This window comes from Pseudophryne corroboree, chromosome 6 (assembly GCF_028390025.1).
Source record: "Pseudophryne corroboree isolate aPseCor3 chromosome 6, aPseCor3.hap2, whole genome shotgun sequence".
In the NCBI taxonomy this organism is placed as follows: Eukaryota; Metazoa; Chordata; class Amphibia; order Anura; family Myobatrachidae; genus Pseudophryne; species Pseudophryne corroboree.
In genome coordinates, this window is record NC_086449.1 from 678,902,731 (window position 1) to 678,923,515 (window position 20,785).

General features: G+C 45.7%; 1 long non-coding RNA gene across 1 annotated transcript in view; it reads right to left on the bottom strand.

The window, feature by feature from the left end:
- The window catches only part of LOC134933227 (uncharacterized), a 98,751-nt gene that overhangs the window by 62,603 nt on the left and 15,363 nt on the right, over positions 1–20,785 (bottom strand). Inside the window, exon 2 of the long non-coding RNA XR_010179644.1 lies at positions 18,845–19,007. This is a non-coding gene — a long non-coding RNA (uncharacterized LOC134933227). The remainder of the gene's footprint in view (positions 1–18,844; positions 19,008–20,785) is intronic.

Below are 20,785 nucleotides of genomic sequence, written 5' to 3' on the forward strand. Positions count from 1 at the left end.
GAAAAATCTGTGAGGAGGAAGTGCTTGAAATTCCAGTCGGTATCCTTGGGAAATGAGGTTCCTCACCCAAGGATCCCGGCAGGACTTCACCCACACGTGGGCGAAGAGTTGAAGACAAACACCTACCTGAAAATCGCAATGCTGCTGGGGCCAACCGTCACGCGGAAAGCTTAGCGTCATGGGATCCGGTGGTCTGTTCCAGGGAGGAAGCAGCTGCAGGTTTACGGGACTTACCACGAGATCCTCTTGGAGTGGTGGAGACGCCCCAGCCCCTGCCTCTGAACCACGCCACATGAAAGGACTGCAAGGAGGGTCCTGTGTAAGAACGTCTAGCAGGTGTCGCAGCCGACGGCAGATAGGTAGACTTACCTGCCGTTGCCTGGGAGATCCATTTATTTAATTTGTCCCCAAACAAGGTATCACCTGTAAAGGGAAGATTTTCTACACCTTTTTTGGAATCAGTGTCTGCTGACCATTGACGTAACCATAAAGCTCTGCGTGCTGAAACAGCCATAGCAGTAGTGCAGCCATTTATCTTACACAATTCCTTTATAGCCTCGCTCATAAAATTAGCAGCATCCTGTATATGTTGTAGCAGAGTAATGACCTCATCGGTGCAGAGAGTCTAAACCATCAATAACAGAATCAGACCACTTTACCATTGCCCTGGAAATCCACCCACAAACTATTGTGGGGCACTGTGCCACACCCGCTGCCATATAAATTGCCTTGAGAGTCGTCTCAATTTTATGGTCAGCTGGTTCTTTTAGGGATATGGGTCCTGTTACCGGCAGTACCAATTTCTTAGACAGTCTGGACACAAACGTATCGACCAACGGGGGTTTTTCCCAGACCTTCCTGTCCTCAGCGGGGAGGGGAAAGGTAGTTAAATACCTCTGAGGAATCTTAAATTTCTAATCTGGGTTTAACCATGCTTCTCTGGCCAGGGAGTTTCATTCTTTAGACACAGGAAAAGTTGCTGAGGTTTTTGATCTAACATTAAAGTACAACTCCTCATCCGGTTCTGACTCCTGATCTGGGATGCGAAGAACCTCTCTAAGAGCAAAAATGAGGGCCTCCACCCCTGGGGACAGAGAGCTGTCCTCATCCATGTCGTCATCATCATCCTCATCAGGCTGATCAGAACCAGAATCAGACAGGAGCACATGTGGCAGTGAGCGTTTATGTGAAACCAACAGAGGGGGCTGAGAAGCCTTCCTGGTATCTGCTGCTTTAGCCATAGAATCAATAGACTGCTTCAACACCTCTCTCCTTTTAGCTGTAGCTAATTCTGCATTGACATTCTAAATCATGCATTTAAAATTGTCTAACCAGTCAGGTGCCTGTGAATTGTGCCCCTGTGGAGATAAGGAGCATTGTTCACACATGAGGGACCCCGCTGATGAAGGGGTAGGGTTATGGGCCCTACACACTGGGCGATGTTACTGAAAGATATGAACGATCTCGTTCATTAATGAACGAGATACCGTTCATATCTTTCAGTGTGGAGTCACCAGGGATGAACGATGCACGGCCCCGTGCTCGTTCATCGCTGGTGCCCCGTCGCTTGTGCATGCAGGCCAATATGGACGATCTCGTCCATATTTGCCTGCACTGCTATGGAGCCGGGTGACGGGGGGAGTGAAGAAACTTCACTCCCCACGCCGCCAGGTCGCCCGTTGGCCGTATCCGCCTTCGGGCAGCTCGACGGCGGATCGACAAATGTGTAGGGCCCATTACAAGCAGCACACATAACCATGTCCACAGACATATTGACACAAGTGAAAATTAGAGATGAGCGGGTTCGGTTCCTCGGAATCCGAACCCGCCCGAACTTCAGGTTTTTTTACACGGGTCCGAGCGACTCGGATCTTCCCGCCTTGCTCGGTTAACCCGAGCGCGCCCGAACGTCATCATCACGCTGTCGGATTCTCGCGAGGCTCGGATTCTATCGCGAGACTCGGATTCTATATAAGGAGCCGCGCGTCGCCGCCATTTTCACACGTGCATTGAGATTGATAGGGAGAGGACGTGGCTGGCGTCCTCTCCGTTTAGAAATAGATAGGAGAGTGAGAGTGAGACACTTCATTTACTGGAGCTTAGGAGGAGTACTCAGAGAGTGCAGAATTTTGCTGATAGTAGTTAGTTAGTTAGTTATACTAGTGACTGACCGGTGAGACCACCAGTGCAGTTTTATTATTATTTAATATAATCCGTTCTCTGCCTGAAAAAAACGATACACAGTGACTCAGTCACATACCATATCTGTGCTCAGCCCAGTGTGCTGCATCATCTATGTATAATATCTGACTGTGCTCACACAGCTTAATTGTGGGGGAGACTGGGGAGCAGTTATAGGTTATAGCAGGAGCCAGGAGTACATATTAAACAGTGCACACTTTTGCTGCCAGAGTGCCACTGCCAGTGTGACTGACCAGTGACCTGACCACACTGACCACCAGTATATTGTGATTGTCTGCCTGAAAAAGTTAAACACTCGTCGTGTGACTTGTGTGGTGTTTTTTTATTCTATAAAAAACTCATTCTGCTGACAGACAGTGTCCAGCAGATCCGTCATTATATAATATATACCTGTCCGGCTGCAGTAGTGATATATATATATTTTTTATATCATTATTTATCATCCAGTCTATACTAGCAGCAGACACAGTACGGTAGTTCACGGCTGTAGCTACCTCTGTGTCGGCACTCGGCAGTCCATCCATAATTGTATACCACCTACCCGAGGTTTTTTTTTTCTTTCTTCTTTATACATACTACATCTCATTATCATCCAGTCTATATTAGCAGCAGACACAGTACAGTACGGTAGTCCACGGCTGTAGCTATCTCTGTGTCGGCACTCGGCAGTCCATCCATAATTGTATACCACCTACCCGTGGTTTTTTTTTTCTTTCTTCTTTATACATACTACATCTCATTATCAACCAGTCTATATTAGCAGCAGACACAGTACGGTAGTCCACGGCTGTAGCTACCTCTGTGTCGGCACTCGGCAGTCCATCCATAATTGTATACCACCTACCTGTGGTTTTTTTTTTTCTTTCTTCTTTATACATACTACATCTCATTATCAACCAGTCTATATTAGCAGCAGACACAGTACGGTAGTCCACGGCTGTAGCTACCTCTGTGTCGGCACTCGGCAGTCCATCCATAATTGTATACCACCTACCCGTGGTTTTTTTTTCTTTCTTCTTTATACATACTACATCTCATTATCAACCAGTCTATATTAGCAGCAGACACAGTATGGTAGTTCACGGCTGTAGCTACCTCTGTGTCGGCACTCGGCAGTCCATCCATAATTGTATACCACCTACCCGTGGTTTTTTTTCTTTCTTCTTTATACATACTACATCTCATTATCAACCAGTCTATATTAGCAGCAGACACAGTACAGTACGGTAGTTCACGGCCGTAGCTACCTCTGTGTCGGCACTCGGCAGTCCATCCATAATTGTATACCACCTACCCGTGGTTTTTTTTTTCTTTCTTCTTTATACATACTACATCTCATTATCATCCAGTCTATATTAGCAGCAGACACAGTACAGTACGGTAGTCCACGGCTGTAGCTATCTCTGTGTCGGCACTCGGCAGTCCATCCATAATTGTATACCACCTACCCGTGGTTTTTTTTTCTTTCTTCTTTATACATACTACATCTCATTATCAACCAGTCTATATTAGCAGCAGACACAGTACGGTAGTCCACGGCTGTAGCTACCTCTGTGTCGGCACTCGGCAGTCCATCCATAATTGTATACCACCTACCCGTGGTTTTTTTTTTCTTTCTTCTTTATACATACTACATCTCATTATCAACCAGTCTATATTAGCAGCAGACACAGTACGGTAGTCCACGGCTGTAGCTACCTCTGTGTCGGCACTCGGCAGTCCATCCATAATTGTATACCACCTACCCGTGTTTTTTTTTTCTTTCTTCTTTATACATACTACATCTCATTATCAACCAGTCTATATTAGCAGCAGACACAGTACGGTAGTTCACGGCTGTAGCTACCTCTGTGTCGGCACTCGGCAGTCCATCCATAATTGTATACCACCTACCCGTGGTTTTTTTTTCTTTCTTCTTTATACATACTACATCTCATTATCAACCAGTCTATATTAGCAGCAGACACAGTACAGTACGGTAGTCCACGGCTGTAGCTACCTCTGTGTCGGCACTCGGCAGTCCATCCATAATTGTATACCACCTACCCGTGGTTTTTTTTTTCTTTCTTCTTTATACATACTTCATCTCATTATCAACCAGTCTATATTAGCAGCAGACACAGTACGGTAGTCCACGGCTGTAGCTACCTCTGTGTCGGCACTCGGCAGTCCATCCATAATTGTATACCACCTACCCGTGTTTTTTTTTTTTCTTTCTTCTTTATACATACTACATCTCATTATCAACCAGTCTATATTAGCAGCAGACACAGTACGGTAGTTCACGGCTGTAGCTACCTCTGTGTCGGCACTCGGCAGTCCATCCATAATTGTATACCACCTACCCGTGGTTTTTTTTTTCTTTCTTCTTTATACATACTACATCTCATTATCAACCAGTCTATATTAGCAGCAGACACAGTACGGTAGTCCACGGCTGTAGCTACCTCTGTGTCGGCACTCGGCAGTCCATCCATAATTGTATACCACCTACCCGTGGTTTTTTTTTTCTTTCTTCTTTATACATACTACATCTCATTATCAACCAGTCTATATTAGCAGCAGACACAGTACGGTAGTCCACGGCTGTAGCTACCTCTGTGTCGGCACTCGGCAGTCCATCCATAATTGTATACCACCTACCCGTGGTTTTTTTTTTCTTTCTTCTTTATACATACTACATCTCATTATCAACCAGTCTATATTAGCAGCAGACACAGTACGGTAGTTCACGGCTGTAGCTACCTCTGTGTCGGCACTCGGCAGTCCATCCATAATTGTATACCACCTACCCGTGGTTTTTTTTTCTTTCTTCTTTATACATACTACATCTCATTATCAACCAGTCTATATTAGCAGCAGACACAGTACAGTACGGTAGTCCATGGCTGTAGCTACCTCTGTGTCGGCACTCGGCAGTCCATCCATAATTGTATACCACCTACCCGTGGTTTTTTTTTTCTTTCTTCTTTATACATACTTCATCTCATTATCAACCAGTCTATATTAGCAGCAGACACAGTACGGTAGTCCACGGCTGTAGCTACCTCTGTGTCGGCACTCGGCAGTCCATCCATAATTGTATACCACCTACCCGTGTTTTTTTTTTTCTTTCTTCTTTATACATACTACATCTCATTATCAACCAGTCTATATTAGCAGCAGACACAGTACGGTAGTTCACGGCTGTAGCTACCTCTGTGTCGGCACTCGGCAGTCCATCCATAATTGTATACCACCTACCCGTGGTTTTTTTTTCTTTCTTCTTTATACATACTACATCTCATTATCAACCAGTCTATATTAGCAGCAGACACAGTACAGTACGGTAGTTCACGGCTGTAGCTACCTCTGTGTCGGCACTCGGCAGTCCATCCATAATTGTATACCACCTACCCGTGGTTTTTTTTTTCTTTCTTCTTTATACATACTACATCTCATTATCATCCAGTCTATATTAGCAGCAGACACAGTACAGTACGGTAGTCCACGGCTGTAGCTATCTCTGTGTCGGCACTCGGCAGTCCATCCATAATTGTATACCACCTACCCGTGGTTTTTTTTTTCTTTCTTCTTTATACATACTACATCTCATTATCAACCAGTCTATATTAGCAGCAGACACAGTACGGTAGTCCACGGCTGTAGCTACCTCTGTGTCGGCACTCGGCAGTCCATCCATAATTGTATACCACCTACCCGTGGTTTTTTCTTTTCTTTCTTCTTTATACATACTACATCTCATTATCAACCAGTCTATATTAGCAGCAGACACAGTACGGTAGTTCACGGCTGTAGCTACCTCTGTGTCGGCACTCGGCAGTCCATCCATAATTGTATACTAGTATCCATCCATCTCCATTGTTTACCTGAGGTGCCTTTTAGTTGTGCCTATTAAAATATGGAGAACAAAAATGTTGAGGTTCCAAAATTAGGGAAAGATCAAGATCCACTTCCACCTCGTGCTGAAGCTGCTGCCACTAGTCATGGCCGAGACGATAAAATGCCAGCAACGTCGTCTGCCAAGGCCGATGCCCAATGTCATAGTACAGAGCATGTCAAATCCAAAACACCAAATATCAGTAAAAAAAAGGACTCCAAAACCTAAAATAAAATTGTCGGAGGAGAAGCGTAAACTTGCCAATATGCCTTTTACCACACGGAGTGGCAAGGAACGGCTGAGGCCCTGGCCTATGTTCATGGCTAGTGGTTCAGCTTCACATGAGGATGGAAGCACTCAGCCTCTCGCTAGAAAACTGAAAAGACTCAAGCTGGCAAAAGCACCGCAAAGAACTGTGCGTTCTTCGAAATCCCAAATCCACAAGGAGAGTCCAATTGTGTCGGTTGCGATGCCTGACCTTCCCAACACTGGACGTGAAGAGCATGCGCCTTCCACCATTTGCACGCCCCCTGCAAGTGCTGGAAGGAGCACCCGCAGTCCAGTTCCTGATAGTCAGATTGAAGATGTCAGTTTTGAAGTACACCAGGATGAGGAGGATATGGGTGTTGCTGGCGCTGGGGAGGAAATTGACCAGGAGGATTCTGATGGTGAGGTGGTTTGTTTAAGTCAGGCACCCGGGAGACACCTGTTGTCCGTGGGAGGAATATGGCCACTGACATGCCTGGTGAAAATACCAAAAAAATCAGCTCTTCGGTGTGGAAGTATTTCAACAGAAATGCGGACAACAGGTGTCAAGCCGTGTGTTGCCTTTGTCAAGCTGTAATAAGTAGGGGTAAGGACGTTAACCACCTCGGAACATCCTCCCTTATACGTCACCTGCAGCGCATTCATAATAAGCCAGTGACAAGTTCAAAAACTTTGGGCGACAGCGGAAGCAGTCCACTGACCAGTAAATCCCTTCCTCTTGTAACCAAGCTCACGCAAACCACCCCACCAACTCCCTCAGTGTCAATTTCCTCCTTCCCCAGGAATGCCAATAGTCCTGCAGGCCATGTCACTGGCAATTCTGACGAGTCCTCTCCTGCCTGGGATTCCTCCGATGCATCCTTGCGTGTAACGCCTACTGCTGCTGGCGCTGCTGTTGTTGCTGCTGGGAGTCGATGGTCATCCCAGAGGGGAAGTCGTAAGCCCACTTGTACTACTTCCAGTAAGCAATTGACTGTTCAACAGTACTTTGCGAGGAAGATGAAATATCACAGCAGTCATCCTGCTGCAAGGCGGATAACTGAGGCCTTGACAACTATGTTGGTGTTAGACGTGCGTCCGGTATCCGCCGTTAGTTCACAGGGAACTAGACAATTTATTGAGGCAGTGTGCCCCCGTTACCAAATACCATCTAGGTTCCACTTCTCTAGGCAGGCGATACCGAGAATGTACACGGACGTCAGAAAAATACTCACCAGTGTCCTAAAAAATGCAGTTGTACCCAATGTCCACTTAACCACGGACATGTGGACAAGTGGAGCAGGGCAGGGTCAGGACTATATGACTGTGACAGCCCACTGGGTAGATGTATGGACTCCCGCCGCAAGAACAGCAGCGGCGGCACCAGTAGCAGCATCTCGCAAACGCCAACTCTTTCCTAGGCAGGCTACGCTTTGTATCACCGCTTTCCAGAATACGCACACAGCTGAAAACCTCTTACGGCAACTGAGGAAGATCATCCCGGAATGGCTTACCCCAATTGGACTCTCCTGTGGATTTGTGGCATCGGACAACGCCAGCAATATTGTGTGTGCATTAAATATGGGCAAATTCCAGCACGTCCCATGTTTTGCACATACCTTGAATTTGGTGGTGCAGAATTTTTTAAAAAACGACAGGGGCGTGCAAGAGATGCTGTCGGTGGCCAGAAGAATTGCGGGACACTTTCGGCGTACAGGCACCACGTACAGAAGACTGGAGCACCACCAAAAACTACTGAACCTGCCCTGCCATCATCTGAAGCAAGAAGTGGTAACGAGGTGGAATTCAACCCTCTATATGCTTCAGAGGTTGGAGGAGCAGCAAAAGGCCATTCAAGCCTATACAATTGAGCACGATATAGGAGGTGGAATGCACCTGTCTCAAGCGCAGTGGAGAATGATTTCAACGTTGTGCAAGGTTCTGATGCCCTTTGAACTTGCCACACGTGAAGTCAGTTCAGACACTGCCAGCCTGAGTCAGGTCATTCCCCTCATCAGGCTTTTGCAGAAGAAGCTGGAGACATTGAAGGAGGAGCTAACACGGAGCGATTCCGCTAGGCATGTGGGACTTGTGGATGGAGCCCTTAATTCGCTTAACAAGGATTCACGGGTGGTCAATCTGTTGAAATCAGAGCACTACATTTTGGCCACCGTGCTCGATCCTAGATTTAAAGCCTACCTTGGATCTCTCTTTCCGGCAGACACAAGTCTGCTGGGGTTGAAAGACCTGCTGGTGAGAAAATTGTCAAGTCAAGCGGAACGCGACCTGTCAACATCTCCTCCTTCACATTCTCCCGCAACTGGGGGTGCAAGGAAAAGGCTCAGAATTCCGAGCCCACCCGCTGGCGGTGATGCAGGGCAGTCTGGAGCGACTGCTGATGCTGACATCTGGTCCGGACTGAAGGACCTGACAACGATTACGGACATGTCGTCTACTGTCACTGCATATGATTCTCTCAACATTGAAAGAATGGTGGAGGATTATATGAGTGACCGCATCCAAGTAGGCACGTCACACAGTCCGTACTTATACTGGCAGGAAAAAGAGGCAATTTGGAGGCCCTTGCACAAACTGGCTTTATTCTACCTAAGTTGCCCTCCCACAAGTGTGTACTCCGAAAGAGTGTTTAGTGCCGCCGCTCACCTTGTCAGCAATCGGCGTACGAGGTTACATCCAGAAAATGTGGAGAAGATGATGTTCATTAAAATGAATTATAATCAATTCCTCCGCGGAGACATTGACCAGCAGCAATTGCCTCCACAAAGTACACAGGGAGCTGAGATGGTGGATTCCAGTGGGGACGAATTGATAATCTGTGAGGAGGGGGATGTACACGGTGATATATCGGAGGATGATGATGAGGTGGACATCTTGCCTCTGTAGAGCCAGTTTGTGCAAGGAGAGATTAATTGCTTCTTTTTTGGTGGGGGTCCAAACCAACCTGTCATATCAGTCACAGTCGTGTGGCAGACCCTGTCACTGAAATGATGGGTTGGTTAAAGTGTGCATGTCCTGTTTATACAACATAAGGGTGGGTGGGAGGGCCCAAGGACAATTCCATCTTGCACCTCTTTTTTCTTTAATTTTTCTTTGCGTCATGTGCTGTTTGGGGAGTGTTTTTTGGAAGGGCCATCCTGCGTGACACTGCAGTGCCACTCCTAGATGGGCCCGGTGTTTGTGTCGGCCACTAGGGTCGCTTATCTTACTCACACAGCTACCTCATTGCGCCTCTTTTTTTCTTTGCGTCATGTGCTGTTTGGGGAGTGTTTTTTGGAAGGGCCATCCTGCGTGACACTGCAGTGCCACTCCTAGATGGGCCCGGTGTTTGTGTCGGCCACTAGGGTCGCTTATCTTACTCACACAGCTACCTCATTGCGCCTCTTTTTTTCTTTGCGTCATGTGCTGTTTGGGGAGGGTTTTTTGGAAGGGACATCCTGCGTGACACTGCAGTGCCACTCCTAGATGGGCCCGGTGTTTGTGTCGGCCACTAGGGTCGCTTATCTTACTCACACAGCTACCTCATTGCGCCTCTTTTTTTCTTTGCGTCATGTGCTGTTTGGGGAGGGTTTTTTGGAAGGGCCATCCTGCGTGACACTGCAGTGCCACTCCTAGATGGGCCCGGTGTTTGTGTCGGCCACTAGGGTCGCTTATCTTACTCACACAGCTACCTCATTGCGCCTCTTTTTTTCTTTGCCTCATGTGCTGTTTGGGGAGTGTTTTTTGGAAGGGCCATCCTGCGTGACACTGCAGTGCCACTCCTAGATGGGCCCGGTGTTTGTGTCGGCCACTAGGGTCGCTTATCTTACTCACACAGCTACCTCATTGCGCCTCTTTTTTTCTTTGCGTCATGTGCTGTTTGGGGAGGGTTTTTTGGAAGGGCCATCCTGCGTGACACTGCAGTGCCACTCCTAGATGGGCCCGGTGTTTGTGTCGGCCACTAGGGTCGCTTATCTTACTCACACAGCTACCTCATTGCGCCTCTTTTTTTCTTTGCGTCATGTGCTGTTTGGGGAGGGTTTTTTGGAAGGGACATCCTGCGTGACACTGCAGTGCCACTCCTAGATGGGCCCGGTGTTTGTGTCGGCCACTAGGGTCGCTTATCTTACTCACACAGCTACCTCATTGCGCCTCTTTTTTTCTTTGCGTCATGTGCTGTTTGGGGAGGATTTTTTGGAAGGGACATCCTGCGTGACACTGCAGTGCCACTCCTAGATGGGCCCGGTGTTTGTGTCGGCCACTAGGGTCGCTTATCTTACTCACACAGCTACCTCATTGCGCCTCTTTTTTTCTTTGCGTCATGTGCTGTTTGGGGAGGGTTTTTTGGAAGGGACATCCTGCGTGACACTGCAGTGCCACTCCTAGATGGGCCAGGTGTTTGTGTCGGCCACTAGGGTCGCTTAGCTTAGTCATCCAGCGACCTCGGTGCAAATTTTAGGACTAAAAATAATATTGTGAGGTGTGAGGTATTCAGAATAGACTGAAAATGAGTGGAAATGATGGTTTTTGAGGTTAATAATACTTTGGGATCAAAATGACCCCCAAATTCTATGATTTAAGCTGTTTTTTAGGTTTTTTGGAAAAAAACACCCGAATCCAAAACACACCCGAATCCGACAAAAAAAATTCGGTTAGGTTTTGCCAAAACGCGGTCGAACCCAAAACACGGCCGCGGAACCGAACCCAAAACCAAAACACAAAACCCAAAAAATTTCCGGCGCTCATCTCTAGTGAAAATACAGCGCAGCTCACTGAAAATGCCTCAACACAGACCCTAAAGAGCCCCTGGAGTGATGCTGAGGAAACAGAGACCAGCACACAAACACAGCCCCAATGTGTGAATGTAAGTGTATATCTAATATAAGTGCAGCGGCGCTGCCCCTGGAGAGCCCCCCCTTCTATGACCCCTGGTACCAGGACAGAAGTCTGTAACCGTGTGGGTCTCCGAAGGAGCAGTGCACATGCAGCCTTGATCCGCAGCAGCAGGAAATGGTACCTTCCCGCCGCTTTTCCCACTCCGGGAAGCCCCGCCCCTTGCAATGGCGAATGGTCCCTGTGATATTAAATTATTTATACTGGCTCCGTTATACATAGTAAAAATCTGAAAGTTCACACAAAGCCTTTCCTGACAGTGAGCACTGCTAAGGAGAGCCAGTTCTGTCCGCGGTGGGCACCGCAGCTCATGGCCCATAACCGCCGCACGACATGCCGCCAACTGCACCGGGGACCCACTAACCGGGACCCCGGTGTAACACTCACCGCACCTTAAACTTCAGCATCTGTTAGAGGGTGGCGGCAAGCTACCAGGGTGGGCACACATACTAACGACGTGTGATCAGCACCTCAGGAACTCAATGTCCTGTCAGCTGGGATTACGAACCATTAACCCTCAGGAGGTTGGTTCGGTCCCCCATCTAAGTCCCATGAAGCAGGGTTGCCAACCAGGGCTACCTGAAAATAACTAAAATAAAAAAATAAAGGAAACTCTCTGGAGCTCCAGAGAAATGCACCCGGCTCCTTGGGCACATTTTTCTAAACGGAGTCTGGTAGGAGGGGCATAGAGGGGAGGAGCCAGCACACACATACTAAAGGTTTTAAAGTGCTAGGCTCCAGTGGACCCAATGTATACCCCATGGTACTAAAGTACAGAACCCCAGTATCCATAAGGACGTTAGAGAAAAGATAGACAGTCAATAGGTTGACCCCAAATGGTCGACAAGCAAAAGGTTGACAAGGTCAAAAGGTCAACAGGTAAAAGGTAGACAGTGCTTAAAGTCGACAGGTTCAAAAGGTCGACATGACAATGGTCTACACACATATGGTCGACACAAGTTTTTTTCCATTCTTTTAAACTTTGATATCTTTTGCCAGCTACATGGAGTATGATTGGGAATAGTAACCTTGCCCGAAGTGTGGCGAACGAAGTGAGCACACGAGGGTACACATTTCAGCTATCTTGGCTCAGATATGGTAAAACATACAAAATGACATTGTGTCGACCATTTTCACGTCGGCATTTTGACCCGGTCGACCTTTTCTGCCTTTTCAATGTTGACCTTTTGACCCCAATGACCTTTTGCATGTCGTTCATTTTGAGGTCAACCTATTGAGCCGGATGTAATGAAGTCTGAGTTGGCCAGAGGTGTGAGTTCCTGGGCAAACTTTTTTTAAAGCGCCAATCATGTACAAGGCATGGTTTTACCTTGTACATGATTGCCGCTTTAAAGAAAAAACATCCGAGTCTGGCAGGAACTCGTACCTCCAGCCAACTCGGACTTCATTACATCCAGTTTATTGATTGTCTATCTTCCATAGTGCACAAGCAAAACTGGGAGAAGTAGTGGGCAGAAAATTATGGAAATATGATTGCTTAGATTAGGGGTGTTGGCAGTGTTGGACTGGGGCATGCAGTACCCACCTGGGGAATGCAGTGGTAGGGGCTCATGTTAGGGGTGTGGCCAGTCTGCAGAGGGGGTGTGGCCTGCCACCTCGTTGGTTTGACTAACCATTAGAGAGTGCAACGTCTGGGCCTCTTCAAAAATAAATACAGTAAATTCAGCTGCTGCATGCATGATAATGTAACAGATTAATAACAGCAATGCACTGTAGAAAATACACTATTGTCCAGTATAAGGTAACATATGTATAATGTATATTTCAAGTGCACAGTCTGGAACTTGATCCTTAGAGCAGGAGGTGGGCCCTCAGGCAGTGGGACCCACCGGTGGTTTCCCCTGTACCCCTGTGGGCCAGTCCAAGCCTGGGTGTTGGAATGGGTTTATCAAATGCTAGGAACAGATTGTCCTCTGGAAATAAAGGAAGGCTAAGGGTATAATTTAAGAGAAAATTGTTTTAATGAGAATTCAGAGTGAAGTGGGCACTTGGAATTGCATAAGGGCAGTGAGCTAGGGTTCTTGTGAAGGGGTGTAGTATGTGATGCCGGCGGTGGGGCTCCCAGTGGCCAGCATACCGGCGCTGGAATCCCGACCGCTGGCATACCGACAGCTGGGCGGGTGCAAATGAGCCCCTTGCGTGTAATGTGGCGCGATACGCACGCCACACTATCTATTCTCCCTCCAGTGGGGTCGTGGAACCCCAAGAGGGAGAAAAGCCGGCGGTCGGGATGGTCGTCGGGAGCCCGGCCGCCGGCAACCTGAAGACCACCCCTTGTGAAGTATATCAATGGTACAAGTGATTTAAGTGATACAATTACAGTAATATACAGTTATAGGGTGAGATGTATCAAACCAGAGAAAAATAATGTGGAAAAGTTAACCTTGGCAACCAATCCACTTCAACATAAGTAATCTTGCAAAGTCTATAAAAGCTGAGTGGTTGGTTAGCAGCTGTTGGTTGCTATGGGCAATTTCTCCACTTATCTCTCTTTGAGGTTGATACATGTCCCCAAAGTGAGAATACATATGCATGTTTGACAGAAGTGATGTTATGCTTATTAATTTGCCTGAAAAGTGCAGGAGTAATTATAATGGACTCTTTAAAGAACACATATCTACACATATACTGTATATTCTGCTTTTACTAAAAAGTGTATGTATGAGATGACTAGGTCTTTTGGGGGATTTTTTTGTTTTCATTTATGCGCAATTCACATTCTCAGACCATATTGTAAATTTACATCATATTAAACTAATATTTAAGGTTGCTTAAATATAGACTGACATAGACTATATTACTCATTGTTTTGTTGGATATACAGTATAAGTAATATATCTGTAAAATATAAGATACAGTTCGAGTAATGTTAATGCACATACAGTACCTTTCACATTTTATACTTCGCTACAGCATTACTGCCATCTACTCTCTAACGTTAGTATTGCATCCTTATTATATGTTATGACAGTAGTTCCTGATTCATAGAGCCCTAGAGTAGCAGTATTTTTCCCATGCACCCCTAGGCCAAAAATTTCTTATTGATAAATTCCACATGGATTATTAAATCCAAGTAAATTGTAGTTATCTGTCATCCTTAGGTTCAGTTATGTCATGGTGGTGGGGGTATGGGTCATTGGGTCGACAGTCATTAGGTCAACCACTGAAGGTCTACATGGGCATTAGGTCGACATGGGCATTAGGTTGACATGTACTAGGTCGACAGGTGAAAATGTCGAGATGAGTTTTTGGACTTTTTTTGGTGTCGTTTGCTTTGTAAAGTCATGGGGAACCCCAATTAGTGCACAGTGTCCCCTCGCTTTGCTCGCCATGCTTCGGGCAAGATGCCTCACTCCGCTACCTCTGCACTCGACACAGGTTACCGTTCCCAATTGTAGTCCACATGGATCATAAAGTATGAAAGTCCAAAAAATGAAGAAGAAAAAAGTGAAAAACTCAGGTCGACCTTTTGACCTGTCGACCTAGTGCATGTCGACCTAATGCCCATGTCGCTCTTCAATGGTCGACCTAATGACTGTCGACCTAAGCTGTGTCGACCTAATGACCGTATCCCGGTGGTGGACAGGGTTGTGCTTCTGTTTATCCACTGTACTGTATTATGGTTGGCAGCCACCATCACTATTACATTGACAACAAATTATTTAATATGGTCCTGGACCACCAGCCCGTGGTGCCCCTGCAAGTACTCAGCTAATCTGTAGGGTATGTACAAAATGAAATCTAAATTGCAGTATAAATATAAAGCTGTCTAACATTCGTGGGCTACATGCAAAAGCAGCTGGTATTTACACTGCACAGAAAAAATATAACCCACCCAAATCTAAATCTCTCTGCACTTGTTACATCTGTTCCACCTGCAGTGCAACATGGGGGGTCATTCCGAGTTGTTCGCTCTGTATTTTTCTTCGCATCGCAGCGATTTTCCGCTAACTGCGCATGCGCAATGTTCGCACTGCGACTGCGCCAAGTAAATTTGCTATGCAGTTAGGTATTTTACTCACGGCATTACGAGGTTTTTTCATCGTTCTGGTGATCGTAATGTGATTGACAGGAAGTGGGTGTTTCTGGGTGGAAACAGGCCGTTTTATGGGAGTGTGTGAAAAAACGCTACCGTTTCTGGGAAAAACGCGGGAGTGGCTGGAGAAACGGAGGAGTGTCTGGGCGAACGCTGGGTGTGTTTATGACGTCAAACCAGGAATGACAAGCACTGAACTGATCGCAGATGCCGAGTAAGTCTGAAGCTACTCAGAAACTGCTTAGAAGTGTCTATTCGCAATTTTGCTAATCTTTCGTTCGCAATTTTGATAAGCTAAGATTCACTCCCAGTAGGCGGCGGCTTAGCGTGTGCAAAGCTGCTAAAAGCAGCTTGCGAGCGAACAACTCGGAATGACCACCATGGTTTAGCCCATTTGTTTGCTTTTTGCTATACTTTCAATAATGAATAAGGCCCATTGTGCCAATCTCCTTGATGTTAAGATTGCTTCAAAGTGATGCATGTACCAATGTGATGCCTATAGCAAAGGATAGATTTGGAAGTGGGATTTTGGTGTTGATTTAGAAAACTATTGCCTGTGTGTAACCTTTACCAAAGCAGGGTAAAGCATTTTTTTTTTCTATTAAATACTTTGTCAGTATGTCTGGCAGCACAAGTGTCCAGAGCAGAAGACAGTATTTCTTTGGACTTGAGACCTGGGGCCTAATTCAGAGCTGATCGTAGATGTTCAAAAAAGCACACATCATCTACGAGCACAATCTGAGGCACACTGGGGCACAGGACAGGCCCGCCCTTCCCTGCAGAAGTGCGGAAGCATCGCACAGCGGCAGGGGCATAGCCAGGACTTTGTGGGCCCCACAGCAACATTTTGAAGGGGCCCTGTCCCAGTGCTTCCAGAGAGACATCTCTATGCAGCATTTGTTAATTTTATGCCCCATAATAGTGTCCTAGTTTATTTTATGAACCATAGTAGTGCTCTAGTTCACATGATATCACATTTTATGGCTGCCAGTACACATTATGCCACACAGTACCCTCAATTCATGTTCTGACATAGAGTGTCTTTAGTTCATATTATGCAACATTATGGTGCCCCTAGTTCATAATATGCTACATTACAGTGCCCCAGATCATATTATGTAACAGTATAGTGCCCTCCTGTTCATTTTATTCCACATTACAATGAGCAGGTCTAGGGGCATACCTAGATATATTGTAGGCCCCAAAGCAAAAGTTTGTAAGTGCCTCTATGTATCAAACAATGCAGAAAAATTTATATAACACATGTATCTTTGACAAGATTGGCCCCTCTCAGCTCTGGGCCCCATAGCAGCTGCACTTCCTGCACCTATGGACATACGCCTTTGCACAGCGGTGATGCTTTTGCTCCTGGTGAGTAGCACCCTGCCTAGGCATCCTAGCTATGGAGGTAGGCGGCTAACCACCATTCTTTTGGGTCGCAGCAGCTGCGCGTGATGTCACGCAGCCTCTGTGGCCCACCTCAGCAACGGTCCAGACATGCCTGCATTATCCAGGCCACCCCCCCCCCCCCCCGACGCCACAGACAGGGACGAATTAAGCCTTGGGGGTACCCCGGTGGAAGGTGGGGGATGTATATTAGATTGTGCATACCTCCCAACATGCCCCATTTCAGGTGGGACAAAATGCTCTCTTACCTGGACTTCCCACTTAATATATGATTGGCATCACCGGTGTCTAAATATTCAATTAATAAGAAAGGTATTTCAACACAAGTGTTTGCAATCATAAATTAAGAAAGGAAGTCCAGGTAAAGGGCATTTTGTCCCTCCTGGAATGGGTCATTGTGGGAGGTATAGATTGTGTATATTAAATGTAAACCCATGGTTTCAAACTAATAGTTTAATAATGCCTGGGTACTGTTTATACAGTAGCTCCACCTAATTGAAAGCAACTATTTTATAACATTTTCTTGTAGTGGAACAAAAACAAATTAAACAACCTTAAAATACACATAGAAAAATAAAATAATTTATCTTGTCACATGCAAGAATAGCATCAGCCTATGTACTATTTACACCAGTGGTTCCCAAACTGTTTTGAATCATGGCGCTCTAGAGTATCAGAATTTTTTTTCACAGCACCCCTAGGCCAAAAGTTTCTTATTAAGAAATTTAGAGAAAAATATTAACTTAAGTAAATTATGTTTATATGTCATCCTTAGGCTCAGTTATGCGGTGAGGAACAAGATTTGCTTCTGTTTGTCCACATATGTTATGATTGGCAGCCACAAGCACTAGTTTTGCCTATTACATTGACAATAAAAAGTTTGAATTGGTCCTGGACCACCAACCTGAGGGACCCCTGCAAGTGTCCTTGGCCACGGCACACAGTTTGAGAACCACTGACTTACATACTGGGACAGGAATAAGGAGGACTGTGTGTGTGTGTGTGTGTGTGTGTGTGTGTGTGTGTGTGTGTGTGTGTGTGTGTGTGTTTTTTATCTCTAGACCCAAATGGTCTAGTTGCATAACAGTTTACACAGGACTCCGACACCCAGGCAGGGAGGAGGAGAAGCAGGGATCCCTGTATCACTTATAGCTCTTTCCATCCTCCTATCTCGCCTCTGGTCAGAAAGCTCCGTCGGTGGCTCATGAAACATATTCCGGTGTCTCTGCCTGCACTGCATACTGTCCTGCTCAGATTCTGGCTCTCGCATTAAGAGGGAAAGCTAGTGATATCAATGTGATCTGGCTGGGGGGCCCCTGACAAAGAGGGGCCTGGGGTACAGTATGCCCTGCATCCCCCCCTTAATCTAGCTATGGCCGCTGACACGCCCCCCCAACACTGCAGACATGCCCATGATTGCCCCGCAACCGCCTCAGCCTGTGTGCGCACATGCAGTGCAACGCTGCGCGTGCGCACACGATATAGGGCTTCAGCCTGCAATTGCTGCAGTAACCAGGTCTTAATTAGGCCCCTGATATATAGGTGGATACTGCTGCTTCAGCTTTAGCATCTGTTGCCAGAGTATCGGTAACGATAATATCCAAATGCTAGTTTTAGCCTTGCCCTTGTGTTCTAGTGTGCACCTGATTATGTAAGCCCTGAGACGCCCACTTTCAGCACCCATGCACGCTCTAACATGGGCAGTGGTTCTAAACAGTCCACCATCACCGCATCATCGCGTACACCATCGATACTTGCACCTGCTCTTTGGCAGGTACAATTTCTCCATCTAATCACGGCCTCTCCGGAAGCAGATTTGTGTCTGGGAACAGAGCCGCTTTCAGTGACACATTCACGACACTCCCATAAGATGCCCACGAGATGGACATTTTTGCAAACACTTCCCAGTCACAACCCAATAATGTCTGTCGGTTTGCCATTCCATTTCTGATCCTATCCGAGCAGAACGCAACAGTGACCTTGTGCGTACACTCATGTTAATTCATGTACCGTAGGGGTTTTTCAGACTTATTTGCACCGCATGTGGTGTATCAGTAATGGCTGTGGCATGCTAGCTGTTTTTGAACACACTGAGCACCTTTTAGTGTAACAGTGCAAAGCTCCATCCTTATTCCAACACCCAGATATCCTCATGCACTTACCAGTGTTTCAGCTCTCTGCATATTTGATCATTCCTCTGGTTACTTAACTTGTACCAATTTTGACACCCTACTAGCTGATGTTATGGTTGGAGAAAAGCCAACTTCCAAGATATGCACTTAAGGTCTGCTTCCTTCACAGGATCAAAACGAGGTGCCTGAATAGCTGGCAATAGAAGATATATGTCCCATGGTTATATATATAAGGCTGGTAGTGCTTCCATAGAAGTGCTGACATAAAAGTGTTATTATAAAATTAGCGTTATACCTGCATTAAACCGAAGGGAAACAGAAGGGAAACATCAACACACCAACACTACCACAAATGGACTGCCTTAATGCCTCAAAAGTATGTAATTCATCTTATGCATATTATCTGTCTTTTTAACATATGAAAAGACATCCTGCTCATTACAGTTCTCTCTTATACAAACTCATGTATGTTTTTTGATGTAATGATTTGCTTATAATTGTCATTGCATGTGTGGGGAAGTTGCTCAGTGAAATAGTTTATTATTGCATACTGACTGGTGTTTACTTGCTTTGATCATTTGGTCATTTGTGGTCAGGTGTACTATATCTTCATATTTAGTGAGGTGTAGTCATGGTGTAAAGGACAGTGTGTGATTACTGATTAGTAAAAGAAAACAAATACCAAACACTGAGCAACATCACCAAACAGGTATTTTCAACTTTAAACTTGTCATTTATTTTGTACATTCTCGACATGGCTACAAGTAACAGATACACAGGCAAAATTCTTAAAGCTATGTGTGCAAATGCTAGGAGCTTAGGAGACAAATTTCCAGAGCTAATTGCAATAATGACAAGGGATAACCTGGATATTGAGGCAATTACAGTCATGGTGCAATGAGAATCATGACTGGGACATAGCTATACCAGGATACAATTTATTTAGGAAGGATAGAATGGGAAGACTAGGAGGAGGGGTTGCAAAGTATGTGAAAAAAAGCATAAATGCTACTTTAATACAAAATAGTGAAGACAAAACTGAGGCCCTTTGGGACACCACAGAAACTGGGGAGAAAGATATTATTTGCATTGGGGTGATCTATAGACCACCAGGCCAGGGGCAGGATTTGGACAGGAACCTATTGTTGGACATCACTAAAATGGCTTTAAAAAGAGAAGTCATCATGGGAGAAATTAATTTACCTGATGTAAATTGGGAGGGGTCTTTTGCAAGTTCAGCTACAAGTGGCAAATTTCTAAATTCCTTACAGGGAGCATCTCTCAAGCAATTGGTGAGGGAGCAAACTCGCAAAGACTCAATATTAAATGATATAAAGATAGATTTAATTCTCACAAATGGTGACAGGATATCAGACAGATATGTGGGTGAGTACCTGGGATCCAGTGATCATCAAGCAGTATGGTTTAGTATAAAGACAGGATCCAACTCCTGCCACACAAAACAAAGGTGTTGGATTTTAGGAATGCTGACTTTGCAGAAATGAGGAGCTGTTTAAGTGATTCATTGGTGGACTGGAGGGACTTGGAAGGAGTGCAGGAGAGGTGGGAAAAACTGAAAAGTGCAATACTAGGGGCAACAGACCTTTGTATCAAAAGGGTTAGGAAAAGCACCAGGAAAGGAAGCCAGTGTGGTTCACAAAAGAAGTATCAACTAGTGTGAAAGCAAAAAAGATGGCTTTAAGGAAATACAAACGGACTTAAAATAATAACGACAAAGAGATGTATCTTGACAGACAGAAGGATGCTAAGAAAGTGATCAGACGTGCAAAGGCAGAAGCTGAGGAGAAAATGGCCCATTCTGTAGATAAAGGGGGCAAAACTTTTTTTAAGTATATAAATGAAAGGAGAAAATCAAATGGAGGAATAATAAGACTTAAGACAGAGACTGAGAATTTGGTGGAGGGAGACAAGGCAATAGCATATCACCTAAATCATTATTTTTGCTCAGTA